Here is a 14,483-nt window from a genome sequence, read left to right as displayed (position 1 = left end):
AATAAAGCATGGGTGAAACAGACCAGATTGGCTGGCTAAAGAAGATTGGAAGAATGAGAAGAAAGAAACACGCGAGAATCCTTACAAGTAGAAGCAACAAAAAGAGGCAGCCAAAGCGCAAGTAGAGGCATGGAGCTCGCACCACTTGGGGAGCGGTCGGTGGACATCATTTGAGGCCGATTTTGTAAGTGTTTTTGCATTGCTCTTTAGGTTTGATAGTTTAGGGTTTTGGGGTTTTTAAATTCGAACATAATGGATTCTTTGTATGTTTTGACAGTGGTCGATGAGACAGGACGTGACCCCACACCGTATGAGCGCGAGTACGCAGGCATAAAGGGCTTAAACGCCCTGATGGACATTCTAAGTTCTTGCGGCAGCATGGTTAGTATTAGGGTTTACTCTTTTCTACTTGTTGTATTGTTTTGTAAATTATATGTTTATACTTACAAAAAGTTGTCTTATTGTTTTTTTTCCAAAAACCGACAGATACGCCGCTTGGATGCAATGAGACGTTTGATTAGACGACGTCAGTCTAGCCGTAGCTCGGTAGCATTAGTTTCCTTTTGTCATAGCATATGTATCATGAGATGACGTGTATACGTCTTTTTGTAACTATTGAAAAACCATGTATATTTTCTCAATAATGACAATGGTGTAGTAACTATTACATTTGCAAAGTTTAACAATCAAGTAATTTTGCCTATGATGTGTACAATTGTGACTAAGTTACTTTCATCAATTTACTTTTGTCAGTTTTGTATCTTTATTCTGCAAACAATACTATGGATGAATATTGTCTTGTGGGTGACTACTTTGGGTCTATACCTAAGCTTGCAGTTTCTTTCAAAGGTGAATCCGGGCTTATCTTGAATTCATTTATGTTTACTCTATTATTGAAACATTCAATATGGTTGATGGGTGGTAGGGCATTCAATGCCCTGCCACCAAAAAATGTCACTCCCAGGCGTCGCTATGAGAGTCTCTATATAAGGCTCTGCAGCATCGCTATGAACGTTGCTATAAGTAGCCTGTAAGCGTCGCTATATGCATCACTATATAGTGACGGCCATAGAGACGCTTATAGCAACATTCCCGTATTGACGCTGTTAGCGACGGTATTAGCGATGTTGGGGAGTATAAAAACCCAATGTATTTTCGTCGTCGCTAACAGCGTCACAAGTGCACACAACCTCTTGTAGTGCTTTGACACATCTCTATGTGAGGTCACTAATAATATCGCAGGAAACTTAGGAAATATGGGATATTTTCTTCAAGATACTTTTTCTTCAAGATACCAAACTTCCAATACTTTTTCCCAACTATAAAATTCATAAGCATAAATTTAGATGGATATTTGATTCCTCGAATGGGTATTTTTACTAAAGTTACTAAAGATATCACCCTTTGCCTTGACCTTGTACTTGTAGAATTTGAATTTATCTGTGCTTTCAAGCAAAAAATCTGCTATAACTTTCTTTAAATACACTATAATCCTTTTTTATTAATAAAAACTTCATAGAAGTTACTCTTAACCTCCCTAACAGATTTTCCATCTTTTTACAATAGATATTATTCAATGCTATGAGAATATACCCCTAGAAGGTGAATTAGGACTGAAAGATGTTCTATCTTAGATGATTAAGCTGGCCTTAAAATTGCTAGGAAGAAGGGTTTCTTCTGCATTTCTCTTTGTAGAAAACCTAGATGGATTAAGAAAACACAATCATCTCATCCCTTACACTTTGATGAGGAGAAAATATGTATAAATATATCATGGGTCCTTAATAACTGCATTACTCTCTTAGGAGGATGGTGCTTGAACCAAAGCCTGGGCATTCCCAAGGGCTTTTTCTGCTCACCTCTTATGTGTAGTCTATACTTAGCCTTCTTTGAATACAAATGGTTTCTCAAAACCATGGGTGACAAAAGTAAGTATCATAAACTTTCACTATTCAAGCATACTTATAGATATACGAATGACATACTAAGCTTCAACAATAGATCATTCTCGGAGGAAATCAATCATATTTATCCCGACTACTTGAAAATTGAACCAACCTATGGACAAGAAATTACTACATCAAATGGCTTCTTTTCCACTTCGGTACAATTCCTTAACTTTTCAATTTCTATTCATAAACCATGTGTAGGAGACTATGACCAAAGGTTTTCTTGGAAGAGAGACCTTTTGGATGTCCCACCTATTGAATTCATAAAAAAGAATAGTAATAGACCCCACAAAGCTGCTCTTAGTACCTACATCAATCTCCTTTACTTGATAGTATACTCCTCTTCTAACTACTTCTTAGCATGGGAAGATATCAAGATACTTATACACAAATTTTTCCTTAATGGATTCAAAAGAAGAGACATAATTAAAAATCACACAATGGCTTGGCTTGGATTTTAACCACAATAACCGCATTTCTTTAATAAGGTAGTAGACCCATTCACAATGGGCCTACTATCGACACATTGTGTATGGTTCCTGGGACAAAGAGGGTACACACACACACACACACGCACACACGCTGTCGTGCTGTGACATGTACATAGTGGGAACACATGCTACAAGAGTTATCTTGTAACTTTTTAGATACATAATTATATTTCCTATAATGTACATATGCATATGTAAGTATAAAAATAAGCTTTCTATCTCATCTTATTATTTATCTCAAGGGTAATGTATTCTTACTTTACCATCAAAAAATACTATGGGAAAAGCATCAATAGCTCCGCCTCTTTAACTTGGGGCAAAAAGCATTGATTCTTTATTTCTACCATCTCATTATTATCTCACACCCTATCTAGATCCTATATCTAGGGTAATTTCCAATATATATATATTCTATGTATTTTTTATATTTTTCTTATATTTCTTTTTAAATAGCTACTAGGAGAGAATCAAATCCTAGTGGGACACTAGGTGGCATGATTTCAAAGATACACTTATTTTAATGCATTATTACAAGCATGGTTACAAAACTTTGTCAAGGAGAAATGTCATGCTTTCATATGGCATGAGGTGTCCTTGGGAATTAAATGAAAGTCAAGGCTAAGGAGACCACATGAAGACTTTTGCTGCCATAAATGGATCCTATTTTGATGAATTTTTTACATAAGGTTCCAATCCGAATTGGAGAATGATTTCAAAATGAAAATCGTAGCTAATGAGCTGAAGTTTCTGCCCATATTTTTACTTTTTTATTTGGAGCTACGGTTGAGGAGATATGATAAAAATACTGGACCCCAGTCTGCCCACATCATGCAGGGACAGCTCATTTCCAACTTTTCCAATTCCTGTTCACACTGGCTCCTCTCTTCTTGTGTAAACCCTTGTGGGTTCCCTTCACCTATAAAAGGGGACCTCTTCTTCCTTGGAGAACTCAAGCATTCAAGCCATTGATGAGAGGAATTCTTGAAGGAGTGAGTAGTAATGCCTAATTGTACTTAGCCATTAACATAAGCCCAAGCCTACACTTTCTCCTAGAGGGAGACTAGCCATTCTTGCAACAAGCTAACCTTGGAAGATCAACTCTAATCAAAGAAGGTCTTGCACTTGGTGTATCAATCAAAGTGGAATTATCCACTCTTCTTCTCTCTCCATCAATAATGGTGCCAAAGGGTTTGTCAAGTAAGATGTGTTCTACATTTATGTTTTCTTGATTTGTTGTTGTTTTCTTTTTCATCTCTAATCCAACATATATATATGCATCTAATATAATCTCCTAAAGCAAACCTATCTCTCTCATTCTTAGTAATTCATCCTCTCTGCAAATTCTAGGTTCTCTTTTCTACATGTACATCTCTCCCCGCAGTATCCTTATTGCCTACGGGCAAGAATAGGGCTTGGGAGGGAAACTTCTCTTCACTTCTCTCATATCTACATTTCTCACATACTATCCTAGATGAATAACCCACATGATGATCATTTCTATAGCTTTCACTCTGTACAATCTATTAGAATTAACGTATGGATTAGCCGTAAAATACACTTTCAACAACGTATAGTGTTTCTCTTTGGCCCTGAAAGGCTCAATGAAATACTTCTATCACCGGATCCCATCATACTACCTCTCATAGACTATAATTTTTCTTTTGATGTAAGCGTAGTTATCTTGCTATGAACCAAGAGGATTTGTACACACAATTAATCCCAATCACTAGACAAAATATATATATTATGGTAAGCACAAAACTACAATTCCAAAGAACAATTCGTAGCCTATTTGGTCAGCCAAGATTGAATGCCATTAACGCATCCATTAACCCTTTCATATTACCCATGATACGATATGACCATAGCCTTGATGTTTTCATCTTCGTATTGTTTTGACATTCTCTTTTGCGTTCTTTCTTTGTGTGTGTGAATGCAAGAGAGAAAGAGTGAGTCTTCTTTGATTGCACTTCTTTCCAAACCCTAGTCTTCATGGCATCTATGGTTTAACTCCTTCATATAGTTTTTGTTGAGTTCTCTCACAAACTCTCACAGCCATAAGCCCGGTGCTTTCCTGGCAAGACCGCAAATTTCTCGACAACGCGTGCACACACACACACACACACACACACACGCACACGCACACACGTACACACACACACACGCACACACGCGTGCACACACACACACACACACACATGGATACTTATTTATCTAACATTTTTCTCTAATATCTATCAACTATAATATAAAAAAAACCCTAGGCTAACTCACATATGGCTTGGCATTATAAAACACCCAAAAAATAAATAAAATTTTTTCCCCTACGGGCACCCTCCCATGCTAAAACTAGGGTTAGTAACATCTTACATGTGGACAACTAGCTAATCAAGAAAGGCAAGGTTATTGTGCATGTCTCCCTGTTGACTACCCTTGGATACTCTCACCATAGGATGGTACCCCTATGGGCACCCTCCCATGCTAAAACTAGGGTTAGTAACATCCTACATGTGGACAACTAGCTAATCAAGAAAGGCAAGGTTATTGTGCATGTCTCCCTCTTGACTACCCTTGGATACTCTCACCATAGGATTGTACCCCTAAGGAAGAAATTTAAGAAGCCTAAATGTGGGCATAAACTCTCACGTGTAACGAGGCCGGTTTCACACTATGTCTGTTAGCCTTAGTCTCTCCTCTCTGTCGTGTTAATGGCACATAGGCGGCTCTATACACCATGACCTAGCCCCATCGGAGGCGGATACATTTGGTTTCTTGATAAGAGTGGCACCATGCCAAATCTAGCTTAGAATGATGGAGGATACTGCTCACTACACACCATGATTATTCAAGATTGACTTGCTTCTATTTAAACATGCGAGGGTGCATTTTGCCTCTCACTTAGCCTTGAGTGTGTTTGATAGTGTGAGAGTTTGAAAGAGAGGACTGTGTGCATTGTTGTTTGTTGTGGTGGTATGAGCTTACAGTGCAGCCCACATAGGTTTGTACTTGACTTAAATTCATTCTTATACTATAATATAGTAATCTCTGTATGAAATGGTGATTTTGAGGTGATGTAAGCACCTCTGCTTGTACCTCGTTAAGACACATTGATGGAACATTTGCGGTAACTGCTTGACAGTTTGGTAAAATAGTCTTGGTAAGGCCCACATATTAGCTAAGAATAGCATGTGAATGGGTATAACATCACCTTATAAAAGCGGTTGACAGTAATTTTGGATGGCGTTAATAAAGATTTGAAGGTGACTGGCACAGTCTTGTGATGGCTATCTTTGGCTCTGTATATGTATGATAACACTTGGAGTGGTTGATTATTAGGATGTATAGGATGATTCAACAACGCATGGGATGGTTCCTTGCACAGAAAAGGTGCTACGTTGGAGGAAAACTTAGGTGTAGGGTTGTTCTGTTCCAACCTCGCTTTTTGACATTACTATGCACTTTGGTCTGTATTGCATTATAGCTTGGTATTGAGCCCTGCATAAATGAAACTCGCTGCAGACTCTAAGTTATACTTGGCACCCTTCTTACCCTAATGAAGGAACCACACATGGAGGGGTAAGTGTTTCACTACTCTTGACTGGTATGTTCTACCATGATCTATCCGTACTCTAGATGGTGGTGTAGCCAAAGTATGTTGACCATAGAAGATGGCATGTGCACGCTAACAGAAGCATGGCAAAGGGCTAGATCATCTATGAAGATCATGAGCAGAGAGGTAGCAACGGAGATGTATGGATGATGTGGTTTATAGGCCAAGAAAGTATCCAAGAGGGGCTAATTTGGGGAGCAAGAGAAGTATGTGAAGGAGATGGAGCTGCATCGCGTGTCAGAAGGTGAGATGATTCAAAGCTTTGAGCTAGTTGTTGCTCCAGAAATTAGGGAGCATGTTAGGGCAATTAAAGATGGGCATGGGAGAAATTGGGAAGAACTCAAAGTAGCTTTAAAGGACGAATATTTCATGGAGGACTCAGAGAGAGTGACCAAAAGGACATTCTTAGAATGGGTAGTCAAGCCAAAGCAAGGACTATCAATAACAGAGCTACTTAGGGAATTTGAGCGGCGCTATGCACAACTCACTAGGACAGAAAGGGCCACACTAGATGCAGAGAAGACAGATCTTTTCTTACAAGCTGTAGGTAAAGAGTTTCAAGAAAATTTGGAGCTTCTTCTTGAAGATAAAGATGCGGAGCAAGGACTAAAGACCAACTGGAATGAGGTCGAAGGTGCTGTCTCACTGCTTGCCAAACGACAAAGAAGAAGGGACAAGATGGTAGTAAACACTACAAGTCCTTCCACCTCAACTTCTGACAAAATGGTAAAGCCTACTTTTATCGCTCCTAAGTTTGATGAGTCCATGCTAGATGAGCTTGTGAAGGGGATGCGTGACTTGAAGGTGAAGTTTGCAAAGCTTGAAGAAAAAGGCCAACCATCAGGGCCACTTCCTAGGCAAAGACAACAGCCCAAAGAAGGGTTTGTTAATAGATGTATTTGGTGTGATAGTACAAACCATGTAAGAAGGGATTGTGATGATTTTAGTGATGCTTTGTCAAAAGATGTTGTCTTTTTTAAGGATGGTAAAATCCACTTAAGAGAGACAGGTCTACCCTTGAGAACTAACTTTGGGAAGGGGGGAATGCAAACCTTAGTTGAAGATATGGCAACCAAGCATGCCACCTCTTCAGTTGAGGCGGCTACTTATGGAGTAAAAATTGAACATTTTTGTGATGAAGAAGCGAGTGACCATCATGGTCAAATTTGGCCAAATGTCATGCAATTAGCTACAAAGGGGAAGCTTACAAAAGAGATTCTACATGAAGCAGGTGATTGCATACGTCTAGAAACAGGATGGAATGATCCAGTGGACTCATTGTCAGTGCATGCCTACATTACAAAATGCCAACAAAATGAGGCAATTGTAGAAGAGAAGCGCAGATGTGAGAATGCTGATGAAGGACCATCAAAAAGAGCTTCTAGAAGTGGGGGAAGAAGCAACTCAATGCCTTCTCAAACACCCTCAACACAAGGAGCATCTCCACCTGAAGTACTCATGGGGAGTCTACAACAGGAAAGAAGAAAGAGCCAACGAAAGGTAAGACAAAAGGCCCAACTTATAAACTACAATCTGATATTGAGGTTGCTACAGATTTAAAGAAATTCTTGGAGGAAAGGATCTTGAATAGCAAGATTGAGTTTACTCTGGGAGAAGTTCTTGGCATTGCAAAGCGTGAATTCCATGAGGAGATCATTGACATCATCAAGAGAAAGAGGCAAACCCTTGCTGAAGTTTCTCGTCCACAGGTTGAAGGGGAAACCTCAAAGACACAAGGGATGCAACTGCAAAATAAGGAGAATGATGGAGCTGTGGTAGGATGCTACCAATCTAGTGGGAGAGTGAAGCAAGTGCATTTCTCAAATGATGATGAAGAAGTTGAAGATATTCCTAGGAGTTACTATTCACGAAGTCATTGGGCAAGGGCTACTACAGAAACTTTGGTCAAGGTAGGTGATCTTGAAGAGCCATTTGTTGCCTTGATTGACCATGGTTTAGAAATAAACATAATGTCAAAGAGTCTCTACAACAAGTGCAAATGGCCGATGGACATAGATCCTGGCTGGATGGTAAAAGTGGCAAACAATTCATCCGGTGAATTGTATGCAGCATGTCCAGGTGTGAAGGTAACAATAGGTGATGTAAAGATTGACCAAAACTTCTTTGTACAGGATACATCTTCATATCATCTCATCCTTGGACAGCCCTACATTGTGGGAGTTCGAATGGAAACAAAGGTAATGGACGATGGTTCAGCATATGCTAGGATACGTAGCAAAGATGGTAAACGTGCTGTCCAATTCCTCACAGTTTGTGTAAACCATGAAAGAAATCGTGACAACCTCAGAGAACATCCTCTACCAAAGGTGAGCAAAGAGTTTCATGATCATAGAGAAATGATGGGTTTTGGCCAAGTACCATTGTAAAGCGGGATTGCAGTGGTACAGAAAGAAAAAGGGTCTCGCCTGATCCAAAAATAGGTGAAGCATTTTCAACGAGCTCCTTGGTAACAAAGAATGGATCAGTATGTTTTACAAAACTTGAAGATTTGAAGAGATGTGAGAAGCAATATGTGCATAATGTACAAATAGGCATGAAAAAGAGTGGGCTGCTAAAGCCTACTGAAAATGTTTTGGGTTTGTAAGAACAAGTTTCTTTTGTAGATACTATGGGTGAGCTTGATGCTATAATGAGGTCTAGTTTGCATCTTGAAAATGAAGTTGTGGAAGTTTGCTCTATGGAAATGTATCAAGTAATAGAAGCCTTTATAGAAAGCCAAACAGTAGGCCCAGAAGTCCATGTTGAAACTAAATACAAGAGTGTAGCAAAGAAGGTGAAACCAGTAGCTTCACCCTTACCACCCAACAACAGGGAAAAGATTGAACAGGCTTCTTTACAACCAAGTTTGCGGAATCCTAAAAAGATCGGGCATACCTTCACAAAGGAGTCTTTTCAAGAGTTGCAGATTGGTTGCGAGGAGTTTCTAACACAGGAGGAGACAAAGTGCTTCAAAGAAATGTTTTCAAAGCATGGTAAGGCTTTTGCATTTGAGCCACATGAGATAGGATGTGTTGATCCTTATATTGTAGCTCCTATGGTAATTTTCACAATACCTCATGTGCCTTGGAATCTGCGGCCTATTCCGGTTCCAAAGGCTCATTTGCCAAAGTTAGTAGAGCTACTGAATGAGAAAATCAAAATGGGAATCTTGGAGCCTTCTTGTGCTCCATACTCAAACAGGTGGTTCACAGTTCCAAAGAAGAATGGTTCTCTACGCTTCATCCAAGATATGCAACCAGTGAACAAGGTGACAATTAGAAATGTAGGTACAGGTCCAATTGTGGATGAATTTGCAGAGGCATTTGCAGGGAGGGCAATCTACTCAATGGGGGATCTCTACTCAGGGTATGATCAATTTCAGCTTGCAATCGAAAGCAGAGACTTGACAACCATGAGGACACCTTTGGGTTTGGTAAGGATGTGTACCTTGCCACAGGGAGCAACCAACTCGGTTGCACATATGATGAATGGGATGAATAAGGTCTTACGTGACTTTATTCCTCAAATCACAATGCCTTTCATTGATGATTTGCCTATCAAAGGATGTGAAGAAAGTGACAAAGATGAAGCTTTGGATCACAAGGGATGTCGCAGGTTTGTGGTAAATCACATAAATGATTGTGATAAAATTTTGTCTAGGTTGGAAGAAGTGAATCTTACATTGTCAGGGAAAAAGTCTATGTTTGGTGTCAATGAAGTGCTCATTGTGGGGCACATGTGCGGGCCATATGGTAGGAAACCTTGTCCATCAAAGGTAGATGCCATCCAAAGAATGAAAGAAACATGCACTAGCATCACTGAGGTTAGAAGGTTTCTGGGAGCATGTGTCTTCTATGTTATTTGGATTCCACATTATGCACATGTAGCTGATCCTCTTTATCAGCTGCTTAGAAAGAATCAAAAGTTTAAATGGACAGAAGCACATGTAAAATCCATGAAAAAGCTAAAGGAGTTACTCCAGTCAGCAACGACTTTGAGAAAGGTAGACTATGAGTGTCAAAGGCCAGTGATTGTGACAGTAGATACCAGTCCTACAGGGATTGGATGGGCAATAGGGCAAGATGACAAAGAAGGACACAGGTATGTGGTAAGATTTGGAGCAAAGGTACTAAGTGCTCGCCAAAGAAACTATCCACAGATAAAGAGAGAGTTATGGGGTATGGTTACAGCCTTGAAAAGTGGGAAAGAGTACCTAATTGGTGCATGTGTGGTTGTAGAAACAGATTGTCTACCACTTCTTGGAATGATTACAAGTTGCTCAACACCAGACATTGCTATGTTGCGGTGGATTGCCTACATTAAGTCCTTAAATCCCGAGTTTAAGCACATTGCAGGTAAAGACAATACAGTGGCAGATATGCTATCAAGGGCAAGGTATGAAGATGAGTCACAAATGATTGATGAGGGAGATGATGTAGGCACAAAATTCTATTCTATCTCTCATGTCAAAGGTAACAATGTCTGCATGACTAATTCACTTGAATTGTTCTTGAAAGATCTTTATGAAGGTGATTGGCTTTCTATTGGAAGGTACTTGAGTACTCTAACAAAACAGGATGATTGGTCTGAACAAGAATTCAAGAGGATACGCAGGAAAGCATATGGGTACTTTTTAAGGGATGGTTACTTGTGGAAGCATCCTAAACAAAAGGGTGCTACACCACAAAGGGTTATATGTAAAAAAGAGACTCAAGTAAAGCTCATGCAAGAGTTTCATGAGAGTCTATGGGCTGGACACAGGGGTGTGTGGGCAACCTTCTCCAAGTTGAAAGAAAAATACTGGTGGAAGGGTATGTATAAAGATGTATCTCAGTTTGTAGAGTCATGTGTAACTTGTCAAATGTATTCAAATGTTCGACATCGTGATGGATTGCACCCTACATATCCACTAGCCATGCATTATAAATGGGTTGTGGATCTAGTCACAATGCCTTTAGGACTCTGGCAGATGAGGTACTTGGTTCTTGCACGAGAGGACCTAACTAACCAGGTTGAAGGAAGAGCATTAAGAGCTAAGACCACAGAAGCTGTGTGCAAATTCCTTCTTGATGAGGTGATTTGCCGTTATGGTTGTGTGGGAAAAATCACTGCAGATCGAGGTGAAATGGATGCCGAAGAAGCAAGGGAGTTCTTTTCTAGATTAGGGATCAAGCTTTCTCTTACTACAGCTTACAACCCTGAAGGCAATGGAAAGAGTGAAAGAGGGCATCCTCCTATCATCAAAGCTTTGGCCAAGGCTTGCGAAGGAAGAGTTGGTGAGTGGCCAAAACTGTTACCCTATGCTTTATGGGCTGATCGTACAACACATAGCTCAGTAACTGGCTACATGCCTACGGAGCTAATGTATGGTCAAAAGCCAGTGATGCCGATTGAGGATACAATTCCGACATGGAATGTACTACCTTGGCAAGAGGGGCTTAGTAGGGAAGATCTCCTTGCATTGCGCATAAGGCAACTAGAGAGAAGACCTGGAGACATTGAGGCTGCAAAAGAACGACTCAAAAATGCAAGATTGAAAAACAAGGACTACTTTGATAAGCGACATCAGCTCAGGAGCAAAGCAATTGACAAAGGTGACTGGGTTTTAGTGTATGATAGTAGCCTTGATAACCAACACACAGTCATGCGTAAGTTTTCAAAAAGATGGTTTGGACCATATGTTGTAAAACATGTGCATGAAAATGCTACTTACAGCTTGTCTGAACTAGATGGCACAGAAGTAAAGATTCCCATTGCAGGAAAAAGGATCAAAATGTTTAAGAGAAGAGGAGACAATAATCCAGAAAATTTTGATGAGGAAGAAGAGCAAAACACAGGTGAAGATCAAAGTGAAAATGAAGCTCTGGAATCATCCAGTGAATATGAAAGCAAGGAAGATGTACAAGAGGGTTGATCTTACAAAGAAATAATTTGGCACATACCGGAGGATGTGCAGGTTTAGAGGGGGTGGATGTCGTGCTGTGACATGTACATAGTGGGAACACATGCTACAAGAGTTATCTTGTAACTTTTTAGATACATAATTATATTTCCTATAATGTACATATGCATATGTAAGTATAAAAATAAGCTTTCTATCTCATCTTATTATTTATCTCAAGGGTAATGTATTCTTACTTTACCATCAAAAAATACTATGGGAAAAGCATCAATAGCTCCGCCTCTTTAACTTGGGGCAAAAAGCATTGATTCTTTATTTCTACCATCTCATTATTATCTCACACCCTATCTAGATCCTATATCTAGGGTAATTTCCAATATATATATATTCTATGTATTTTTTATATTTTTCTTATATTTCTTTTTAAATAGCTACTAGGAGAGAATCAAATCCTAGTGGGACACTAGGTGGCATGATTTCAAAGATACACTTATTTTAATGCATTATTACAAGCATGGTTACAAAACTTTGTCAAGGAGAAATGTCATGCTTTCATATGGCATGAGGTGTCCTTGGGAATTAAATGAAAGTCAAGGCTAAGGAGACCACATGAAGACTTTTGCTGCCATAAATGGACCCTATTTTGATGAATTTTTTACACAAGGTTCCAATCCGAATTGGAGAACAATTTCAAAATGAAAATCGTAGCTAATGAGCTGAAGTTTCTGCCCATATTTTTACTTTTTTATTTGGAGCTACGGTTGAGGAGATATGATAAAAATACTGGACCCCAGTCTGCCCACATCATGCAGGGACAGCTCATTTCCAACTTTTCCAATTCCTGTTCACACTGGCTCCTCTCTTCTTGTGTAAACCCTTGTGGGTTCCCTTCACCTATAAAAGGGGACCTCTTCTTCCTTGGAGAACTCAAGCATTCAAGCCATTGATGAGAGGAATTCTTGAAGGAGTGAGTAGTAATGCCTAATTGTACTTAGCCATTAACATAAGCCCAAGCCTACACTTTCTCCTAGAGGGAGACTAGCCATTCTTGCAACAAGCTAACCTTGGAAGATCAACTCTAATCAAAGAAGGTCTTGCACTTGGTGTATCAATCAAAGTGGAATTATCCACTCTTCTTCTCTCTCCATCAATAATGGTGCCAAAGGGTTTGTCAAGTAAGATGTGTTCTACATTTATGTTTTCTTGATTTGTTGTTGTTTTCTTTTTCATCTCTAATCCAACATATATATATGCATCTAATATAATCTCCTAAAGCAAACCTATCTCTCTCATTCTTAGTAATTCATCCTCTCTGCAAATTCTAGGTTCTCTTTTCTACATGTACATCTCTCCCCGCAGTATCCTTATTGCCTACGGGCAAGAATAGGGCTTGGGAGGGAAACTTCTCTTCACTTCTCTCATATCTACATTTCTCACATACTATCCTAGATGAATAACCCACATGATGATCATTTCTATAGCTTTCACTCTGTACAATCTATTAGAATTAACGTATGGATTAGCCGTAAAATACACTTTCAACAACGTATAGTGTTTCTCTTTGGCCCTGAAAGGCTCAATGAAATACTTCTATCACCGGATCCCATCATACTACCTCTCATAGACTATAATTTTTCTTTTGATGTAAGCGTAGTTATCTTGCTATGAACCAAGAGGATTTGTACACACAATTAATCCCAATCACTAGACAAAATATATATATTATGGTAAGCACAAAACTACAATTCCAAAGAACAATTCGTAGCCTATTTGGTCAGCCAAGATTGAATGCCATTAACGCATCCATTAACCCTTTCATATTACCCATGATACGATATGACCATAGCCTTGATGTTTTCATCTTCGTATTGTTTTGACATTCTCTTTTGCGTTCTTTCTTTGTGTGTGTGAATGCAAGAGAGAAAGAGTGAGTCTTCTTTGATTGCACTTCTTTCCAAACCCTAGTCTTCATGGCATCTATGGTTTAACTCCTTCATATAGTTTTTGTTGAGTTCTCTCACAAACTCTCACAGCCATAAGCCCGGTGCTTTCCTGGCAAGACCGCAAATTTCTCGACAACGCGTGCACACACACACACACACACACACACACACGCACACGCATACACGTACACACACACACACGCACACACGCGTGCACACACACACACACACACACATGGATACTTATTTATCTAACATTTTTCTCTAATATCTATCAACTATAATATAAAAAAAACCCTAGGCTAACTCACATATGGCTTGGCATTATAAAACACCCAAAAAATAAATAAAATTTTTTCCCCTACGGGCACCCTCCCATGCTAAAACTAGGGTTAGTAACATCTTACATGTGGACAACTAGCTAATCAAGAAAGGCAAGGTTATTGTGCATGTCTCCCTGTTGACTACCCTTGGATACTCTCACCATAGGATGGTACCCCTATGGGCACCCTCCCATGCTAAAACTAGGGTTAGTAACATCCTACATGTGGACAACTAGCTAATCAAGAAAGGCAAGGTTATTGTGCA

Source organism: Adiantum capillus-veneris, chromosome 19 (genome assembly GCF_014529385.1).
Source record: "Adiantum capillus-veneris isolate H3 chromosome 19, ASM1452938v2, whole genome shotgun sequence".
Taxonomy (NCBI): Eukaryota; Viridiplantae; Streptophyta; class Polypodiopsida; order Polypodiales; family Pteridaceae; genus Adiantum; species Adiantum capillus-veneris.
Note: the sequence above shows the minus strand (reverse complement) of the source record.